Here is a 5,617-nt window from a genome sequence, read left to right on the forward strand (position 1 = left end):
TTTCTACCCTGTTATTATTCCAATGTATCCCTGCCAGTGTAACATTTCCAAATCCCAGCAAAGTGCAGACCATTTCCCGTCAAACTCCTGCACCGGGCCCTTATTCAACACCCTTATGCTATGGGGTCAACCTGCCCTTTTCAGATTCCCTCCACTTCCCATAACCAAATATTTTCTACACGTCACATATCCATGATTCTACTTATACATCTCTGCTACCTAGTATAGTTCTGTAAAACCCTACTCCATTCTTTAAGACCTATTGCAAATTCCAATTCTTGCTTATATGTTCCCTGATTCTTCCAGGAAGAAGTTGAACTTAATATAACACTTTGCTTTTGATTCTTTTCGCTACTTAGCACCTACTGCCTTATATTATAATTTCTTCATATGCTTACTCGCTGCCCTCTACTATACAATTCTTGGGCTTCTGTAGTATGTTTTAGAAAACTTGTTCCATAATCAAAGAAATTAGCTATAATTTATCTGTAACTCTCACAGTGCTTTTTACATTTTCCATATCTGCCGAAGAAATGAGTGAATGTATAATATAGCTTCAGTATAATCTACAGGTAAAGATGCTCAGAAATCACAGATGTTTAAAAAATTATTCATTAGTCTTACCAAGTATTTATTTTGGGCAAGTTACTTAATCTCTGTGACCCAGTATCCATATATGTATGTGTGTNTTTTTTTTTTTTTTGGGGGGGGGTGATTAGGGAGATCTAGGACATTTTTTTTACTCAGTGACTTAAAGGACTATGCTATATAAATACTGAAGGAGATATCTTTTCACTTGCAGGATCATGGTAAATACTGTCATAGAATAATTGTGTTTCAGATTCAACTACCGTGTTGTTAAGAAAATTTTATATGTGAATTCAGAATATACAAACATGATATATTCATACTTAAGATTTTAAATATTTAATACCATTACATTGGCTTTACAATTTATTACTATACAGTATTAATATTTCTAAAATAAAAGTAGAATTTGTTCCTTAAGGTTCCATAGACACCACCTTAGGAATTATCCCATTGTTGTCTATCATGGTTTGGGGACAATTTAAGGTACGCTGTGCAAGATACAGTGTACATTAATTGTTTTCTTAAAACATGAAAGTAAAAAAGTTTTAAAAATTCATAATCATTATAGGATTTGTGAACCTTGGAAGCATACCAAATTGATTTCCTGTGCTCCGTGAGGCACAACACGATAACTAGGAATTTTCAGCTGCAGTGCATTAGCCCTTTTAGGATACCAGGCTGTCCTCTCAGTGCAATATTGTAATAATCATAAGAACTTTGAAACAGAAGCTTGAAAAAACTTGCTCCATAATCAAGGAAATTAACTATAATTTACCTGTAATATTATAAAAACTTTTAAGACTAATAGAACATTAAAATATCTTAATCTTATATAATTTTCAATATAATTGTATCATCCAGTCAATGCCATTGCCAGGAAATATAACTTTTAAATAGCTCTAACTATAAACATAATAATTTAATTCAAGTCTTCAAAAATTGCTTGAGAAAAATCTATGTTAAATATAGAAGAATTCACCCATCTTGGTCAGCTAATACGAGTTTAAGAAGAAAAACAAATACATTTATAATTCTCTAAGGAATATTTTCTATGATGTTCTATTCTTTGGGCGTCGATGAATCCTTCCACTGAGGTCATGGAAAATGTATGTATATAGAGAAATTAAAACTTAATATCCATGCTATGAATTTGAGAGCCATATTTTGCCATAACATTCACTACTTTCTTAACATGACTGACAGTTTCATGCCAGGAGTTTGTTCATCAGTGAGAAAATTAAGGAAAATATGAATGTGTTCTTAATTCCCAGGTTACATACACTAATGTTATTCTCTTTCATCTAAGTGTCTTTCTTCAAAAGATATATGAGGTCTGACAATTAAGTTTGCGAACTCATCCTAGAAAAAGTGCTACATACCTCATTCCTGAATATCACTATGGTCACCTTCGAAGTACTCCCCCTGGGAAGCTATGCTCCGATGCCAGCACCTAATCCACCCTTCAAAGCAATTTTGGAACTCTCTCTGGAACGGCCATCAGAGCTATTGTCGTATTACCCATGATGTCCTGAATGTCATCAAAATGTCTTCCTTTCAATATTTCCTTTATCTTTGGGTATAGAAAGAAGTCATTGGGGGCCAGATCAGGTAAGTAGGGAGGGTGTTCCAATACAGTTATTTTACTGGCTGGAAACTCCCTCACAGACAGTGCCGTGTGAGCTGGTGCATTGTTGTGATGCAAGAGCCATGAATTGTTGATGAAAAGTTCAGGTCGTCTAACTCTTTCACGGAACCCTTTTAGCACTTCCAAATAGTAAACTTGGGTAACTGTTTGTCCAGTTGGTACAAATTCATAATGAATAATCCCTCTGATATCAAAAAAGATTAGCAATATCGTTGCAACAAGTTCTCGAACCTAATTGTCTGATCTCTGAAGGATATAGCTTAGATCAGGAGTGAGCCACATGAGGCTCTTTGGGTCTACATACATGTGGCCCTGAAGTAAAATTGAAAATGAAACTAAAACTATCATAGTTTCATTTATAAAAATTTTAAAGGATATTATTCACATAATGATGATTTCATTTGTTTTATAGGTCTCACAAAACTTCAAGGGACAGGATTGGCTCTTCCGTCTCAAAAGTTTGCCGACCCCTGGCTTAGCCTGTACCATTCAAAAGGTCTAGGTTTGAATAAACCATTCAAATAAACGTCAGTACTGTCTCTCTCTGTTTATCCATGGAATTACTGCTCTGATATACTGTGAAATATAGCACAGCCTTACTTACTGCAGATCATGATTCTATTCTCAGAGTGATTATTTACAGCATTACTCGTTGTGAAAACAAGAGTGTAGCAACAGACCAAGAAACCAGGTTTTGCACTGATAGTCTTTACATCACTTTACAAAAGCTTATGTGTGACTTTCTTTACAAATTTAAATATGTTCATAATTTAGGAAAAATGTATCCCTATGGTTCCTGAAGAGACAGCTGCAATTGCAAGACTATGGGAAAGCATATATAATCAGGTAACAAAGACTGCTGCCTCAAATATTCTCTTAGGCTTTTGCTAAAGCTTTCACTAGCTTTTGCCGTCTACCTTACATCATGACTCCTTATCATTTAAACAGGCAAACACCAGATCAGAAACATGGAGGTCTAGTGCAGTGGTCTCCAGAGTGTGGCATCACTATGGCTGGCATTACACAAGATGATGGTAGGGGGTATACTAACTAACAGAATTTTAATACATACACATTTATTTTAAAGTGTGTTAAAAATATATAACTGGCAAATCAACCTCATTACTTTATACTTATTTTTCTTTGGGTCGTTTCCTTTTTACATAAATTTAGTTTAAAAATAAATGCATTTACACCTATCAATAATCACATTAAATGTAAATGGATTGAATGCTCCAATCAAAAGACATAGGGTGGCCGAGTGGATAAGAAAGCAAGACCCTTGCATATCCTGTATACAAGAGACTCACCTCAGATCAAAAGACACATACAGGCTGAAAGTAAAGGGATGGAGTAAAATATTTCATGCAAATGGAACCGAGAAGAAAGCTGGAGTAGTGATACTTACATCAGATAAAATGGACTTTAAATTGAAGAACATAATAAAAGACAAAGAAGGGCACTTCATAATAATAAAGGGATTGATCCAACAAGAGGACATAACAACCCTAGTAAACATCTATGAACCTAAAATAGGAGCCCCTAAATATATAAAAAAGATATTGATAGACATAAAGACAGAGATCAACAGTAACACTATCATAGTAGGGGACTTGAACACACCACTGTCACCAATGGACAGATCCTCCAGACAGAAAATCAACATGGTAACAGTGGCCTTAAAAGACACTTTAGACCAGCTGGATTTAATCGATATTTTCAGAGCATTTCACCCCAAAACTACAGAATACACATTCTTCTCAAGTGCACATGGAACATTTTCCAAGCTAGGCCACATGTTAGGCCACAAAACAAGTCTCAATAAATTTAAGAAGATTGAAATCATATCAAGTGTCTTCTCTAACCACAATGCTATAAAACTAGAAATCAATTACAAGAAGAAATCCAGAAAGCACACAAATACATGGAAGCTGAATAACATGCTACTAAATAGCGAGTGGGTCAAAACTGAGATCAAGGAAGAAATCAAAAGATACCTCAAGACAAACAAAAATGAAAACACAACCCAAAATCTATAAGATGCAGCGAAAGCAGGCCTAAGAGGGAAATTCATAGCAGTGCATGCCTACCTAAAGAAGCAAGAAAAATTTCAAATCAACAGGTGATCCTTACACCTCAGGGAACTGGAAAAAGAACAGCAAAATAAGCCCTAAGGGAGTACAAGGAAGGAGATAATAAAGTCCAGAGCTGAAATAAATGAAATAGAGACCAGAAAAACAATACAAAAGATCAACAAAACCAAGAGCTGGTTTTTTGAGAAGATAAACAAAATTGACAAACCTCTGGCCAGACTTATCAAAAAAAAAAAAAAAAAAGGACTCAAATTAGTAAAATCAGAAATGAAAGAGGTGAAGTAACAACAGATTCCAAGGAATACAAAAAAAATCTTAAGAAATTACTATGAGCAATTATATGCCAACAAATTTGACGATCTGGAAGAAATAGAAAATTTCCTAGAAGCATACAACCTTCCAAAGCTAACTCAAGAAGAAACAGAAAACCTGAATAGACTGTTACCACCAAGGAAACTGAATCAGTAATCAACAAGCTCCCAGGAAACAAAAGTCTGGGGCCAGATGGCTTCACAAGTGAATTTTACCAAACATTCAAAAAAGAATTATCACCTATTTTTCTCAAACTATTCCAAAAAATCCAGAAGGAAGGAAAGCTCCCAAACTCTTTCTATGAAGCCACAATCACCCTGATTCCAAAACCAGACAAAGAGAGTACAAAAAAGGAAAACTACAGGCCGATATCTCTGATGAACATAGATGCAAAAATTCTCAACAAAAATCTTAGCAAACATACTTCAGCAATATATTAAGAAGATTATACATCATGATCAAGTGGGTTCCATCCCTAGTACGCAAGGCTGGATTAACATCTGCAACTCAGTTAATGTGATACACCACATCAACAAAAATAAAAATAAAAATCTTATGGTCATATCAATAGATGCAGAAAAAGCATTTGACAAAATACAGCAGCCATTTATGATAAAAACTCTTGCAAAGTGGGAATAGGGGGATCATATCTCAACATAATAAAGGTCATATATGATAAACCCACAGCAAACATCATACTTAATGGGGGAAAGCTAAAACCATTCCCCTTATGATCAGGAACAAGACAAGGCTGTCCACTTTCTCCACTTTTGTTCAACATAGCTCTGGAAGTTCTAGCCACAGCAATCAGACAAGAAAAAGAAATAAAAGGCATCCAAATCGGTAAGGAGGAAGTAAAATTGTCATTATATGCAGATGATATGATACTATATATAGAAAACCCCAAAGACTCCACCAAAAAACTATTGGAACTGACAAACAAATTCAGTAAGGTAGCAAGATACAAAATCAATAT

The sequence above is a fragment of the Hipposideros armiger genome, unplaced genomic scaffold (assembly GCF_001890085.2).
Source record: "Hipposideros armiger isolate ML-2016 unplaced genomic scaffold, ASM189008v1 scaffold_16, whole genome shotgun sequence".
NCBI lineage: Eukaryota > Metazoa > Chordata > Mammalia > Chiroptera > Hipposideridae > Hipposideros > Hipposideros armiger.